General features: G+C 35.7%; 1 long non-coding RNA gene across 1 annotated transcript; it reads right to left on the reverse strand.

Annotated features, from left to right (window-relative positions):
* Positions 1 to 203: 203 nt before the first annotated feature.
* LOC131513452 (uncharacterized) lies at positions 204 to 16,212 on the reverse strand. The gene is made up of 3 exons (XR_009262593.1): positions 14,958 to 16,212; positions 1,323 to 1,553; positions 204 to 311 (listed from the first exon to the last, which is right to left on the reverse strand). It is a non-coding gene; the product is annotated as an uncharacterized LOC131513452 (long non-coding RNA).
* Between the last annotated feature and the right edge of the window lie 1,816 nt (positions 16,213 to 18,028).

The following is an 18,028-nucleotide window of genomic DNA, read 5'->3' on the forward strand; positions in this document are numbered from 1 at the left end:
GAGAGAAAGAAAGAGAGAAAGAGAGAGAGAATTCCAACCAAGGCTCTGAGGCTCCAGGCTGTCAGCCCAGAGCCCAACTCGAGGCTCAAACCCACAAACCATAAGATCATGACCTAAGCCAAAACCAAGAGAAATGTGGCTCAACCAACTGAGACACCCAGGCCCCCTCCATAAAGCTTTCTTAATTAGCTAAACTTGACAACCCTATTACAAGGCTGAGTAGTGTCAAACAAACTAAACGGAGAAAGCATTTTGTTCAAAGCACATTTCATCCAAGGATTCCATATCCGAAAAGGGTTGTGTCTTTCATTCTAAAGAGAAAAAGGCCAGAAAAGTTAAATGATTTCCCTTGTTGACCGTGTGATGTGTTAATTAATTAGTTAGGAAGTAGGTGTCAGGTCAACGAGTTTAGATCTGCAGCATCACTGTTAAGTCTTATGCGATGGAAGGTAAGGAGGGGAAAAGGAAAACAAAAAAGGTACACATAAATTTATAATAAAAAAATGATCAATGTTTAAAATTTAACATATAAAACATTATTTTTATCCCTTCTGTTGTGATTCACAGTTCCCAGGTTTTATAATAGACCCTCTCACAGGTCGCCAAATATCGTTTGTCGAAAGAGCTGAAATATGTTAACATACAGAAATGTTTTCTACTCCTTATTAAAACTGTGATATTGACAGAAAATAATAACTAGACTTTCACGACGTTTGGCACATGATAAATGCTCTGGTCTACTTTTTAATATTTTCAAGTTTTTATTTTTTAAGATTAGTAATAATCATGATGATAAAAATAAACTTAGTACAATTTGCCAATAATAGGAAAATTAATAATTAACAGCATGCTATTGTGTGCCAAATTAAATCAGAGTTTTTAGGAAAAAGAATTGAAAGTGTCACTCTTTTAGCAAGATGCTAGTAAGAATACAGATTTTATATATAGTCATCTTTCTAAGGATCTTTTAGGGAAAATATTACATAATAACTAACTGGTTGTGTTTAACATACACATACCCTTTTGAAGCATCTTCCTCAAATTGATATCCTTCCTCGACTATAATTAGCACAGCACCTGAAACATAGTAGACACCCAATCTATTTTAACTAGATTCTAAAACTGTTGTTCAGATGACCTTGTGTTTTATAATTGTATTTCACAACCAGATGGTTCCACAGCAGACATGGTCCTTCAATATATTTTAATTGAGTTCATTGAGTTCACTAGCAGCCTGATCATACCTAAGTCAAATGATAGAATTTAGATTTTAAGCCACCCAGACCAAGAAATATATCCTATGAGAATTTATCAATAGATACCCAGTCCTTGAAGTCCTGCCCCAAATAGCAGGCTGAACATATCCATTTCTTCAGCAAAATAATAAAGTCTTGTATACTTTTGTTGGGGACTTTTCACATTCTTTGAAGAAGTAACCAAATTGATAGAAGCACTTTTTTTTTCCTGGTCGGCTTTCCTTCGGTCCTTCCTCCCTCTCTTCTTTCTCTTTCTTTCCTTGATCTTTCTTTCCTCCCTCTTTTTCTTCCTTCTCTCTGGAAAACAAAACATATTAACAAAAAGTGAAGATAATGGAGACCGTACTATGTTCTAGTCCAAACTGGAAAAAAATGAGCTGCAAGTATGAAAAACAAATAAAGACAATGCACCATGACCCTTCTTCACTGAAATGGGCCAAATCTCCAAGATGTTCAAGGAAAAACCCTCAGGTCAAAGTAGAGAATCTTAGGAAGATCAATCAGTCAACATATAATTCTGCACCAGAAATTTACTCAAGAAAATTGTGACCTGGAAGGAAACAAGCAGCAGTTGACAAATGTAGAAGTTTAGGCTAATACAACATTCAATAAATAAACCATAAATTTCAGAATAGAAGGAGATTATAAGATACCAAATTACTGTTAATCAGAAAGTCCATGCCAACTGACTAAATATTTCTGCTGAAGAAAGCTTTAGACAGAATACACAAACTACTTTCCTGAAACAGAATGCAATACAATGTTTTAAAGATTAATAAATGTAAATCCGATTCTAAAAAACATCTGGTCATCATACCCCTCCACAGAAAGATGTCCAAAACATCAGTTGGCTCAGTTACCCTAAACTGGTGGATTATACCTACACCTGATAGTTAATCCAGCAACTTTCTCTTCTAAATGTTATCAAAGGAAGTGCCTAAAATAAACTTGTACCTCTGGATAATCAATCACCCACTTGGGTCTAGTACAGCAGCTGAGTTTTCTGGAAACACATCTTTCTCTGATCTGAGCTCCAGTGTAAATTATTATTGTGATGTGATCAAGATCACCTTTTTGTTGAGTTGTTTTTTGTTCTTTTCCTGTGAATGGTGGAACACATAATTACCTCTTGATCAAGGAGATATGGCAAGAAGTTGTATGAAGATTTCATACCTGCCTCCTCTGGTACTGTGGGACTGAGAGATAAAGAAAAATATATGTCTCCCATCTGGATACTAGGGTGACTTCACTGATGCACAGTGGCATTTCTTTGCCCACTCTGTGTGAGTGACAAATGTCTAATCCCCTACTGAAAACGGAGTAGAGAGACCAACTGCCCTGATTTTTCTGGGACTACCCAGATTTCAGCTCTGAAGTTCCCACGTCTCTGGACACTCTCAGACAAACCAATAATATGGTCCCTCTCAGCATCTGAGTTAGATGTCTCTTCTCTGAATGTAAAGGACATGCCTCAACACTCTCATGAGATTTTAAATGGGGTTCCACATAGGTACAGGGAAGAACTAACATGAATAGGATAAAATCACGCTTTCTGGGTGCAAATCCGGAAAGGCCCTTGTTATGACTCCCTCTTTCTGCAATCTCCACAAGTACAAAACTTTGCCCCTCCCCCCAAGAATTAATACATCACTTTAGCAATCACATTTTTTTCTTCTGAGTCTAAGAAACCTATGCTCTTATATTATGATGAGAACATTCCTGATTTAGAGAATCCCATTAGTTTTTTAGACCAACTCGTACATCTTATCTGGGCCCTAACATACCTCCCTGCTGGACCCTTAGAATGAAATTTACTCAAGAATTAATTTTTCCCTGATTATTATTTATGTGCTCTTTAATAGAACTTATTTTTCACTACCCTGGCATGTGCACAAATAATTAAATTCTAATCATATATTTTTAAGTAAATGAAGACCACCATTTAAATAACTGTCTATAGTACTTGGAATACAAAAACACTTTTGCTTTATTTAAGTTCATGAAGTTCAGATAAGTGACATATTACTTCAATATCACTGAAACAGCTTTATTTAAAAATCTGTATCATAAAAGTCAGATCTTCCTCTCAATTAATTAACTTCATACCCTTGAAAGCCTATTGATTATCTAAGACTCTGGATTAATATGATTCTTTAAAAAATTAAGTTGCAAAAGATCGAAGTAATGCTAATTCTAAATGTTTTCCAATAAAAATTACAAACAAAACAAAAAAATAAAATCAAGTTTGGAGACTTTGGAAAACTCTCCTGCAAATAACTGAGAATGGGAAACTATTGTAGTTCTTCTTCATACAATCACAACAGCAAGACAGAGTTCAGAAAGTACACTTATACTCTGAGCTTTCCCAGCCCAAAGGGAAGATGCAGTTGTATGCTTGAACTGTATTTAATTTTTAATAACACATTTCCCTGGTTTTGAAAGTAGTGAATATTATTTAAAAATGTTGAAAAAAACTTAAATTCTCGGAAGAAAATGGTTAATATCACCTACAATCTTTGCCATCATATTTTATTTCTGTTCAGCGTTTTTGCAATACATTTTATGTCATATTTGGAAATGCGTATTTAAAAGAAAAACAGGGGCACCTGGGTGGCTCAGTCAGTTGACAGGTGAGGGTCTGACTTTGGCTCAGGTCATGATCTCGTGGTTCGTGAGTTCAAGCCCCGTGTTGGTTAGAGCCAGGAGCCTGCTTTGGATTCTGTGTCTCCCTCTCTCTCTGCCCCCACCCCCCCCCACCCGTGCTCGCTCTCTCTCTCTCTCTCTCTCTCTCTCTCTCTCCTCTCAAAAAAATAAACATTTAAAAAATTAAAAAAGGAAAAGCAGAATCAGACCTATATTGCTCCTGATTTTCTTGGGGAGTAGGGGACTCAAGGAATAGTCTCACAAGAGCACTATTCTGCCTAGAGTAGGTCAGAGAGAATCCTGTTCCAGGAATGAAAATGGCTACCATTGCCACTCTGACAATCTACTCGCCATCTATTCCAGAATTCTTCACAAAGCCTCTTCTGTCCTAAGCCCTCATCAGGGAAGGGTGTTCTATCTTTCTCTGAATAGAGGCCACTGTTTTTCAGTTTCCATGTTTGATTAGACTCCATGGAACTTTTCTTTCCTGCCTGGGTTTTCTTTTGTTGTCCCATGTGAATAATTATTTTTCTTGAGAGAGAAAGGATGGAAAGAAAAAGTAGAAAACAAAGAAAAAATGTATAAATGAATATACATGCTGAGAGAAGAAAAAGGGGAAAATGTATATTTAAAGATATATTCTGTAGGGAAGAAAAATATTCATATAAAATCTAACTAGATCCATTAGAGGCCACACACCAGGTTAAAATATCTGAACTCATTAGGAAGGTACATTTTATTTTATTTTATTTTTTTTTTTTTTTTAAATTAGGAAGGTACATTTTATAAAATACCATCATAGGATGGAATTTGCATTAAATGTATCTTTTCTTTCTTTGGTGGGGATGGTACCATTATTTGGATACTAGAAATGAATATTAAATCAACCTCAAAAAATGGAGGATGAAAAGAAGAGAGAGTCCCCTAATTAAGGAACCACTGTGATTAAGTAGAAAGTCAGTTTTATTACAATCACCCTCTGCAGTCAATCTCTTTTGATGTAGCACACAAAGATTATTCTAAAAATAAAAATGTGACTTCCTAATAATGGCCAGAAACTTTTATGTATACAATGGAACTTCATGAGGCAAAATCTGTATTTATTACTATTTCATGAAAATATTATACCAACGTTTGTTTCTGGTATTTTTCTGTTAGTTTGCTGCAACCAAGCATTAACAAAATGAAAATCATCACTGAGAACCACAATTCTCTGTGTTCCATTAATTCCTTCAACATGCAGAGCTCTGTTCTATCTTGTACTGATTTCTTATGATATATATATATATATATATATTCTTTTTTTATTTGAGAGGGGTGGGTAGAGAGGGAGGGACAGAGAATCTTAAACAGGCTCCGTGCTCAGCACGGAGCCCAATATAGGGTTCGATCTCATGATCCTAAGATCATGACCTGAGCCAAAATCAAGAGTTGGATGCTTAACCAACTGAACCACCCAGGCACTCCCATCTTGTACTAATTTCTATACTTAGCAACATACAGAGTTTATATTTCTTAGAATTTTAAAATAATTTTTACAGAGTAGGGACCATCCATAAGAGAATGATGTAGAAATTCTGTTCCCTGAATCCTGAATTTCTAAGAAAGATCCATACCTACAGTTTCTTGCCAGCATCTCCTCCATATCCTGGGCAAAGTGTTAAACATACCATGGATGCAACAGAAAAAGAATGAAAAGGGAAAGAAAATGCACTAAGGATATATAGAGACCACAGTTATTTTCAGCAACTTGTTCTAAACTATGACTGATATTCCCTCCTTCATTCTTGATTTCCTATTTTCCTTCCCTTTAGCCAGCACCTCTGCTGATTAAGCACCTCTGCTGATGGTGATTTAAACCATAATTTGTTGTTTCTGAGGAAATCAGTGTAGGATGCAATAGTCCTGTGTCAACTTTTACTGCAAAACACAGTTGTAGAATGCACCCCCACCCCCTCAGTCCAACCCCTGCCGTGGTTTCCAGCCATCCATTTCAAAGAATCTATGAGCAATCCAAAAGGATGAGGCAGTGGTCTCCCACTTAAATTTAGAGTTGAGGGGGAACACGGGTTCCCCATGCCTCCCTTTGTCTTGATGGGGAGGACCTTTTTAGTGCCCAGTAGACATATTCTTTGCACACTCTCTCACTCTTCTTCTTGGACTGGGAAATTTGGGGAAAGGAGTTTATGATGCTGTGCTCAACTGTTGGGGCTCTTTCTCTCATTAAATCAACACATCTTCCAATAACAGCAGCCCTCCCCACCGCAGGGGAAAGCACCCTGCCCCTGGCAGGGGCCCTGCAGTGGCTCCATGGTGCCAGCCCCTGGGTGGGCAAATCTGTTTAATTCTGAAGTCAAGGTTTAGAAAGCCCAGTGTGGCCATATACCTGCACCAAGTCTTTTTATCCAGTTTTAATCTCCACTAAAACTTCTATTTGAGCCTCTTTCTGTCTGATTTGTGCCTATCTCTCAATTGGTTTCAAATTTGGAGTTGAGGATATCGTTGTGGTTAACCCTTTCCAAACCCCCACACTATTGGTTAAAAGGATAGGATTATGCCCAGAGTAGAGGTTTTATTTTCCTTATAGTTACTGACAAAGAAATTTTCCAAAACTGTTTCTACTTTTGGATTCTTAAATTCCACACGAAATTAAGGGATAAGGCACAAACTTTATGAGAGAATTCTAGAATCTTAGAATTTAAGCCAGTTCCGTAAGGAGATACAGCTATAGCTTTGTTCTGTTTAACATCTACCAATTCTCAGGGGTGCCTGGGGGGCCCAGTCAATTAAATGTCCAACTTTGACTCAGGTCATTGATCTTGTCGTTTGTGGGTTCGAGCCCTAGGTCAGGCTCTGTGCTGACAGCTCATTGCCTGGAGCCTGCTTCAGATTCTCTATCTCCCTCTCTCTCTGTCCGGCCGCCACTCATGCTCTGTCTCTGTCTCTCAAAAAATAAATGTTAAAAAAATTAAAAATATATATATATATACCAATTCTCAAACCTTCAAAGATCCAACATAATATCTATATTGAACCACAGCTATTTTTTTAAGTTTTTGTTGGTCATATGCAGACACTTTCTTGGTGGCAATGTTTAATAAACAGAACTAACCAAAAGAGTAATTTTTGTTTGGAATACAGAAGATAATAACTTTAAATATCAGTCCTAAAGTTTTGGGATATTGGAGTTTTTAACATTATTTTCTAAAATTGATTATGATGTTGAAATGTGGGTGTGTATAGATTTATATTGTGTGGATGAATGACTGAAAACGGAAGAGTTGTTTTTAATTAATTATCAAAACTATGCTATGGTCCCTTTTACAGGTAATGGTATTTTCTAACTCACTTTGCTAAACGAAGAATTAACTGAACATGTTAACAATTGCCTGGAGAAATAGATATTTATTATAGATTCATGTCAAGTCATAAGATTACTCTTTAAGCATAAGCCATTAGCATGGTTGATTTTCTTCTTTAGCCTTTAGATAGGTTTCCCTGAAATTCAGATAAGAATGTTGACCTGAAGAAATCCAGGCTTAAAATATGCCACTTTGATTTAGAATGAGTTCACTGAAAATTAGATAATATCCAAGTTGTATAAATTGCTGACCTAGTTACTACCTTGGACATAAGGCTGTGAAACATTACTTTAAAAATAGAAAGTAATTAAAATGGATAGCCTCCCTAAGTGGTTGACGCAAGTATTTATATTCAATAAAATTGTACAAATTATGGCTAAGCATATGTTATTAATAGCTTCTTGGTCTTAGATAGATGGGTTTGAATTTATCAGTATGTACATCGGCCTTTATTTTCAGTTTTCTGATGACATTTTTATTGATTAACTCTGTCCTGATTTAAATTATGGTATTTTAAACATTTGTTCTTCTAGAAGAGAAAGAACAAATTCCACTCTGATCGAGTGATAGTTAGCTCTTTAATAATGAAGTGGAAACATTAACTAGATCATTTGGTTTCTAGCTATGAAAATGACAGATGAGCCAAAGGCCTGGAGAAAGCTTTGCTAACCAAAAGACTGTTTCAATGAAGGCAGAGTGGAATGAGGGATAAGGGATAAAGTGGATAGCTTTATTCTTTATTTTTCTTGTAAAATAGTGTGATGGCAGGGGGCAAGCACATGAGGAAATACATTAAAATTGAAGTTTTATTCCTTAAGGACTCCCCATTGCTCACTCTTACCAGTATGTTAGTTTATCTGATTTAACCTTCAAAAAATAAATATTTTGACTGTGGTATGTCTTTGTTTTTATTTTAATCACTTTTTAAATTTCGTCTATTAGTTTTAGATATAGTAAAATTTGATTGCAGCTCTGGGGCAAATAGTAAGAATAACTTTTACATGATCCATGTTTTTCCTATCACTGTTGTGGTAGGAAGTGCTGTTTGTGATGGCAAGACTCACTTCATGTTATTGTGTCCTGTAAACACAATTTTCCACACACTAAACCAAAATCTGAGTTAAAACACACACAGAACTTGTATGGGGCAGCAGCAGAGTGAGAAATGACAGGAGGACCTAGAGAAAAAACCAGCTGGAGCTGACACAGACCTGTGATCAAATCAAGCCTTGATTCTACCTGTTCTCCTGTTTTCCAATTGACTTTGGGCAAGATATTTCATGTCCATGAACCTCACATTCCTGATCTCTAAGGTGGAATAATATCTATCCAACAGGGTCACTGTAGGGCTAAGCACTTAACCTGGTGCATACAAGAAGTTTCATAAGCATTAGAATACTCCTTGTTCAAGGGGTGCCTGCGTGGCTCAGTCAGTTCTGACCAGCTCAGGGTCATGATATCAAGGTTCATAGGTTCAAGCCCTGAGTCGGGCTCTGTGCTGACAGCTCAGAACCTGGAGACTGCTTTGGATTCTCTGCTCCCTCTCTGCCCCTCCCCAGCTCGTGCTCTGTCTCTCCCTCTCTCTCAAAAATAAAAAAAAAAAAGAATAATTATAAAAAAAGAATAATCCTTATTCCCTTTCCCTCCAAAATATTTGTTACTAACAAGGACACTTTCAGTAAACTATTGGCACCAGCAAAGACAAAAACGTAAGGTACAGAGGACTGCAAGAATTCTTTCTAGATAACTTATTTTAAAATAAGAAGCAAATGGCTATTATATACAAACCAAAGTCAGTTTTTGCCGGGGTTTTTTTTTCCCCATCTGAGAAAACATATCTCATAACACTTTACTTCATTAACCAACTTAACAGTATATCGCTTCTCTAATCCTCCTGTGCACTGTGATTATTAAAATTCTTGGCAGCTTGATGTGCTGGAGATGAGAACACATTAACTCGATTATAACCAGTGAGGCATGCTTTATTAGAATACTACCTTGCCTCTTATTACTTGGGCTTAGCTTGTCAAAAGTAACAAATGAAAGACTTAACTTCCCATAACTTTTTCTTCCCACTCCATCTATTATATCTTTCAATATCCTCCAAAGTGCTTTTTATACTCCAAAGAAAACCAGATTTGGATATTCTTTGAATTTGAATGTTGAAATGTCCATAATATATTAACTTTGTCAGACAAGGTTTGAGCTAAATATTTAGTTTTTTGTTAGCTTTCTATCAGAGGCAAGTTCTGCTCAACGATTTTTATTATTTTTTATATATATATAAAGCTGTTCTGTGAGCAACATTTGACTCTTTGCCACCAACTGAGGAGACACAAAGTCAAGTCTAGTGCCTAACCAACTGCCTTGGTGTTCCTTCTTAAAACTTCACATAATACAGAACTTCTTTGGATCTGGTATTTAGAATTCACTGATTTCTAAATTCCAATTTAATTCTAAAATTCTATGTAACTATGAGCAGTGTAAGCATTTACTAGGTATCCTCATGGTTTGCCCTATGAAGCACAAAATACATACAAAATAAAATCTTATTAAAATCAAGGAGATTAAAATCCAAGTGTCCCTTCAATCTTAGTCCTTAACTAGTAATATGTGGGTTCACTTGTTCAAAGAAATAAGGTAAGTGAATTCTCATTTGGGTTTTTAGTTTAATATGTATATTATGGACCAGCAACTGAGTTTGCAAGACAAACAGAATATGATGGTCTCTATTGTATCAGAATTTAAAGTCTAGAGTGGGTGTCTTATTCTGTTCAGGCAGGTAAAATAGTACACCACAGTCAGAATAGCTTATAAACAATAGAAATGTATTTCTCACAGGTATAGAAACCGTCGTGCCAGCATCATCAGGTTCTAAGGAGGACCATCTTCTGAGTTGCCATTTTCTCATTATATACTCACTTGGTGAGGAGGAGGAGAGAGCTCACTGGGGTCTCTTTTATAAGAGCCCCAATCTCAATCATAAAGGCTCCATTCTCATTACCTAATCTCCTTCCAAAAACCCCAGCTCCTAATACTATCATATTGCGGGTTAGGATTTCATTTTATGAATTTTGGAGGGATACAAACATTTGTCCATAGTAGAGACAGGCAGATAATTAAAGACACCATATGGGCCTTGATGGCACAAGCCTATAGATATTTCTGGTTTCTGGCCTGAACAACTAAATGAATGCTAACTGTTGTCAATCCTTAGAGACAGCACACTGTACTTCATGAGATTAGAAGAAGCAGCATTCATTTGGGTCCAAGGCTATAACGTAGATACTCAGCAGTGCTGAGAGAGCAAATCAAAGAACTTTTTTGATTAGGTTGGAAATAAGGGCTCTCAAAAAGAGAGTAAAAATAGACATTGCTGAACAAAATGAGCCCAAATTTCAGAGAAGGGATTTTGTGCATCATCTAAAATTCAAGTTGAATTAACACAGTAAAAGTTAAGGATATTGTATTTCATTGATTTTAAGTTCAAATTCTTTCATGATAAAATGGTAAATGATCTCTGAAATCAGTATTTTTATTAGTCATCTTAAAGTTGCTGTCATTCTTGTGGCACTAGCAATGTAACTTATGCCTAAGCGTGCACAGACTTTGAGGTACCTATTTATTTTGGCATAATTTTAATAACTCTGTGCACTTTGAGTATGCATGTTGTGTTAAACTGCGACAAAACACCCTCAAAAAGATTGTGGTATGACTCAGCACTGAATAAAAAGTTACCATATTCCCAAAAAAGCACGTAAATGGAGAAGTGTAATATAATATAAACACCTGTATCTAATAATTACAAAAGACCCTTTTCAATGATTATAAAATAAATTATTTGGGGTGAGAAATTTAAGTTCTACTTTCAGCAAATTTCAGTTATATAATGTCATGTTATCAACTATAGTCACCATGTTATATACTAGAGCTGAACAAAAAAAGAAAAAGAAAGAAATGGATATAATTCTATGGGGGGGACACCTTTCACAGTATACATATATCAAATCGTCACAATGTACTGTTTATATATCTTTCAATTTTATTTGCCAATTATACCTCAATAAAGCTGAAAACAATTCTAAATGATAAGAAAGCATTATATTATTGCTTAATTGACAATATCTTTTCCTTCTTAGATGTACAGAAAAGACTGGTGCCAGCTAAAATCAAAGGCATCTTATACTCAAAATGAAGTGAGCAAGGGGCATCTGGGTGGCTCAGCCAGTTATGCATTGGACTCTAGCTCAGGTCATGATCTTACAGTTGGCGAGTTCGAGCCCCGCATCAGGCTTCACACTAGTGGTGAAGAGTCTGCTTAGGATCCTTGCTCTCTCTCTGCCATTCCCCCACTCGTGCTTTCTCTCTCTCTCTCAAAATACATAATAAAACTTTTTTAAAAAATGCAGTGAGCAAATCCCAAAGTTGTTCATGGTCTTTTCAAATACCTTTAGTTAATACATGTGTTTACTGTTATTTACGCTTAGTTGATAATTTTAGGTTATTTTGAAAACTAGACTCTGGATCTCAAGGATAACTGCTTTTTCTTTTTTTAAGGCTTTGCATTTGTTAGTGCTACCTGATGGCAGGAAATTCTAATTATTGGAAAAGTATTTAAAAGGGAAAACAATTTCTAAAGTGCTGAAACTTTACATTTGAAGGCAATACATTCTGGCAAATGTCCCAGACACTTTTATGGAGCCAGAAGAATAGTTGCACTGGACTGTATAAAGGAAGTGACATGGTAGATTTAGATTCTGATTAACTTGTCCCAGGGATTTCAGAGAAACATTCTCTAAGTCAAAGTTTTTCATTGAGAGGGGATGTAAATTTCAGAAGTTTGAGTTTCCTGGATTGGTAGCAGATCATTTATGCGTGCCATAAATGCTGAGCACCTGTTTGTACAAGAACTGCACAGGATTCTATGGCAAATGCAAGAATAAATAGGCAGAGCCCCTGTTATCAATAACCTTATAGTCTGCACAAGGAGCTAAAATGTATATATAAATACTTATAGCTCAAAATGATAAAGAGCTTCCAAAGAGATGTGAGCTGAGGACCCCAGCAACAAAAAAATCAATTACTTCTATTTTGAGCGAAAATGGGAGGGGGTCTGGAGATCAGACAATTAAATAGAGTTGGGTGACATCAGCTACTCTAATGAGCTACCCTTAAAAATGTAAAGTTGGATCTAATATTCTTCCAAGTCAACTTAAGTATCTGTTCACTTTAAAATGGTTGTTTTGGGGCGCCTGGGTGGCTCAGTCGGTTAAGCGCCCGACTTCAGCTCAGGTCATGATCTCGCGGTTCGTGAGTTCAAGCCCTGCGTCGGGCTCTGTGCTGATGGCTCAGAGCCTGGAGCCTGTTTCGGATTCTGTGTCTCCCTCTCTCTCTGCCCCTCCCCCGTTCATTCTCTGTCTCTCTCTGTCTCAAAAATAAATAAAGGTTAAAAAAAATTTTTTTTTAAATGGTTGTTTTAAATTCTGGGGGAATAAAAGGGAAAATAGAAAGTATTAACATTGCTTTTCTTTGTGATGCCACAGTATTGGATTTTAAAAATATAATTTAAATTTGTGTCATTTTTAATGAGATATATTTTCTTTTTACACAGTATTTTAAAATCCAAGTTGAGGTAGTTTACAATTTTATACTTTTTTATCAGTGACTTCAATGCCTGGTTTATAAGATTGTCTTTTTAGAAAGACCATGAGTATTTGAAGGCAGGGTCAATATCCTACTCACTTTCCCTCCTACATCACCTAGTAGAATGCCAGAAAATTAGAATAACTCAATAAATATATAATGAATGAGCGCATGCAGGAAATATGGCTATAACAAAATAAATTTTAAAATATAAAAAAGCATATTAAAAATATTTTGGTTCTTATGCTATATATGTCACGTTTCAATTCCAGAGGACTATTTTAATTTATATCAAATATTTTTAATTTTGTAAAATACCATTACCTCTTCAAATGTAACAGTTTATCGTTACATAGAAAACCACTAAGCAGAGAGGATGGTATATGCATTACAGTTGACTTTTGAACAACATGAGTTTGAACTACTCAGGTTCACTTACACACAATTTTTTTTCAATACAATACAGTACTGTAAATGTACTTTCTCTTCCTTATGGTTTTCTTAATAACATTTTCTTTTCTCGAACATACTTTATTATATTGTATGTTATTGTTATAACATACAAAATTTCTGTTAGTGGACTGTTTATGTTATCAGTAAGGCTTCCTATTAACAATAGGGTATATTGACAGCTAAGTCTTGGGGGAGTCAAAAGTTATATGAGGAATTTTGATTGAGCCAGAGTCAATGCCCCTAACCCCAAACACCCCTGTTGTTCAAGGGCTAACTGTATTTGCAATTACTCTGACTAAAGTGAACTCAGAACTACAAACTGTTAATTATTTTGCCAATGACCTACTGAAAAAGAGTTATGAATAATACCCAAGTACTCTTACTGCAAATTAAGCAAATAAAGTTCATTTGTTTCTCTTACCTCAGAACTCTTGCTGTTGCTATCAAAAACCAATTGTTGGTTTGTTATACTGATAAATATTTACATAAATAACTATTAGATAAATAACTGATAATTCATCCTAAAGAATGGTGAGGCAGCTGGAATGTTAAAGGAATAGGAAATAGTGATAATAAAGGGATCTAGACGTAAATTCAGCATGCCACGGTTTTGTTTGGTATAACCACAGAAACATCCAAAAGACCATTGTAGTTGCTAATCATATGCAAAAACAAAAATGGATCTAAGGTTTATTTAACATCATAAGGAAAAATATTTTAAATTGCAATATGTAAAAAAGATACCACTTTCCCTCTTGCCACCAAATAACATTAATGATCAGAAATACTGATTATTGGGGCGCCTGGGTGGCGCAGTCGGTTAAGCGTCCGACTTCAGCCAGGTCACAATCTCGCGGTCCGTGAGTTCGAGCCCCGCGTCAGGCTCTGGGCTGATGGCTCAGAGCCTGGAGCCTGTTTCCGATTCTGTGTCTCCCTCTCTCTCTGCCCCTCCCCCGTTCATGCTCTGTCTCTCTCTGTCCCAAAAATAAATAAAAAACGTTGAAAAAAAAAAAAAAGAAATACGGATTATTTTTAAAAAGGAACAGTGTTCAGATTATAAATATGTCTTTGTTTTTACAGTTATACACGAACTAGATGCAGGTCTTTAAAATCCTGTCCTATAATGTTTATCTCCAGGACCTCTTTTATTTGTCATTTAATTGACAAATGAATGAACAGATCTATTACTAACAAGAGCTGCAATCTTGATACATTACAGCAATTCATTATTTTGTTCTTTCTGTTTTTCTCTCTTTTTCTTTCTTCATTTGCAATGGATTCATTTCTATTTTTTAAGAAAAACACATTAAATCAATTTGTGTATTACAACCTATGTAAATGAATCAGAACTGAATAAAGTAGGATATGAATACACTTGTCTCTCAACCTTTCTTCCTCCCTCCCCTGGGAAAAACCATTAACAGTTTACTGAATGTTTGTGACCCCATATTTTTCCATGCTTATTTACATACATATACATATACTTAAGTAAAATAGATAGAGGTATTTAAGCACTTAGATATATATGTGCTGTCAAACAGAACTAGAATCTTATTATACATGTTTTTTTAACCACTTTATTGAGAGGAAATTTACATACCATGACACAGTATGCAGTCTTCTGTGTCTGACTTCTTTCATTCAGAAGAATGTTTTGGAAATGTATCCACATTGCTACATGTATCAGTATGTGGATCCTTTTTGTTGACCAATAGTATTCCATTGTATGGATTTAACATATTTTGTTTATCCATTCATCAATGGATGCATATTTGGGTTGTTCCACTTTTTGTCTCTTATGAATAATATCACTCTGTGCATTCATGTACAAGTCTTTGGTAAACATGTTTTCATTTTTCCTGGGTATATACCTAGGGGTAGAATTGCTGGACCCTGTGGTAATTCTATGTTTAACATTTTGATAAACTGCCCAAGTATTTGCCAAAGGGGCTGCCCCCTTTTACATTCCCACCAGAAATATATGAGAGTTCTAATTCCCTATTCTCATCTGTACTTGCTATTGCCTTTTTGACTGTAGACTTTATAGTACTCATGAAGTAGTATTTCATTGTGGTTTTGATGTACCTTTTCCCTAATGACTCATGTTGTTGCACATACATCCCTGTGCATGTTAATCATTCTTCTATCATCTTTGGAGAAATTTCTATTCAAGTCCTTTGACAATTTTAATTGGGTTGTTTTCTTGTTGCAAGAATTCTTCATATATACTGGATACAAGTCTCTTATTCAATATATGATTTGCAAATATTTTCTCCCCATCTGTAAGTTGTCTTTTCACTTCATAGCGGGTACTATTTGAAGCAAAAGTTTTTAATTCTGACGTCCAACTTTTGTTTCTCTTTTATGGCTTGTGCTTTTTTGGTTTTATCTAAGACATCATTGACCAACCCAAAATCATAACGATTTGTTCTTGTATTATCTTCTAAGATTTCATGTTTTAGCTCTTGCACTTTGTTCATTCATCCATCTTGAGCTTAAATTTCACAAATGGAGTGAGAATAGGGCCCAAACTCATTCTTTTGAATGTGGGTATCTAGTTGTCCAGCACCATTTGCGGAAAAGAGTCTTTTCCCCCATTGAATTGTGTTGGCACCTTGTTGAAAATCAATTGACTATGAAGGGGGTTTATTCCTCAGCTCTCAATTATATTCTGTTGATCTAGATGTTTATTTTACAATACTACACTGTCTTGATTGTTGCAGCTCTGTAGTAAGTTTTGAAATCAGAAAGTGTGAGTTCTCCAGCTTTATTCCTTTGTGAACATTTTTTGGCTAGCCTGGGTTCCTTATATTTCTATATGAATTTTAGGTTCAGTTTGCCAATTTCTGCAAAGAAAAAAAAGGCATGAATGGGGATTTTGATAGGAATTTTATTGAATCTGTAGATCAGTTTGAGAAATACTGATATTTTATCAATATTAAGTCTTCCAATCTATGAACATGATGCTTTTCCACTTACTTAGATATTCTTTAACTTTTTTAAGCTATATTGTGTAGTTTTTAGTGTAGTTCAAGTGTAGCCTTGATTTTTGTTTTGTTTTGTTTTTGCTAAACTTATTCCCAAGTAGCTTTATTCTCTTGGATTCTATTGTAAGTGGAATTGCTTTCTTAATTTAATTCCGAGATTTTTCATCAATAACGTACAGAAATGCAATTGATTTTTATATACTGATCTTATATCCTGCAATCTTGCTGAACTCATTTATTAGGTCCTTATTTACAAGGTAAACCTTATTTACAAGGTTTTCAGTGGATACATATTTTTAAAATCTCCCTCTTCACTTCACAACCTATGAGTATGGATAGCTTTTCAGGTCAGTTAAAAATACCTCTTTAATTCCCATTGTAAGAGTACACGGTATTCCAATATAATAAAATTTATTTATTTATCCCCCTATTGATAGGCATTTATATTGATTTGTCTTATTTTGCTATCACAAAAATACCAAAATGAAAATCCTTAATCATATGTCTAACTATTCCCACATGTTCATATTTTTACAGGTCAGAATCCTAAAAACAGAATGGACCAGTCATAACACATACTTATTTAAAATTTTAGCAAATATTGGAAAATTCTCCCTCAAAGGGAGTCCAAATTTTTCTGTCATTAAAAGAATAGTTAGATTTATTAAGGATGACTCTCAAAACAACTAACAGTTCCTGATAATAGTCCTTTCACTTGGCTAGAAAGAATTCCTCTCCAGTAAAGCAGCAAGATTCTTCCTGTGATAGTCAAATTTAACCAGAAATAACAGAGAGGAACTAAGAGGATTTACTGTGGTTCAATCGATCAATCATATATGCTGTGAAGCTTTCTGACATTTTTGCTTACTGATTCCCAGAGGATCATGTTTCACTAGGTCTCAGAATAGGAAGCACATGTTTGGAATGCAGATACATATGCAGACCTGGTGTAGCTATACAGTCAGTCAGCCAGCACTTCTCCAAATCAATGATTGCTCAAGTTTGTATATACCTACACAGTGATCCACTCACACACACACACACACACACACACACACACACATTGGCATGAAATGTTTAATCAGGAACCCCCTTGTTGCTGCCTCAGGGGCATATTATAATCATCTTCCAAAGGAAGTGGGATGGTGGTTCTCCCTACCAAGAAATCTTTCTCAGGTTACATCCCAACTTCTAAAGAGAGTTTTTGTGGGGTTTTATGTTCATTTATTTTATTTGAGAGAGACAGAGAGAGAGAGAGAGAGAGAGAGAGAGTTAGAGAATGAGCGGGGGAGGGGCAGAGAGAGAAGGGGACAGAGGATCTGAAGGGGCCCTGCACTGACAACAGCAAGCCCGATGCAGGGCTTGAGCTCAGAAGCATGAGATCATGACCCGAGCCGAAGTCAGATGCTCAGCCCTGAGCCACCCAGGCGCCCTTAAAGGGTGTTTTAAAGTATTCCTCCATTGTCTCTAAGTGCAGGGCCCATTGACTATAAATGAAAAGATAAAGACCATAGGCCAAATGCCCATACCTTGGAACATCACATATTCTCTTTACATTGTAAAACTGTCATGGAGCATTCTGAAGATAAAACAGAATGGAAGGAAAATCTTCAACAGAAGTGACTTAGCAAAAACGATTCTCTAAGTGAACATCAGCAAAGACTAAAATCTTTCTACCTGTTCT

This window comes from Neofelis nebulosa, chromosome 6 (genome assembly GCF_028018385.1).
Source record: "Neofelis nebulosa isolate mNeoNeb1 chromosome 6, mNeoNeb1.pri, whole genome shotgun sequence".
NCBI lineage: Eukaryota > Metazoa > Chordata > Mammalia > Carnivora > Felidae > Neofelis > Neofelis nebulosa.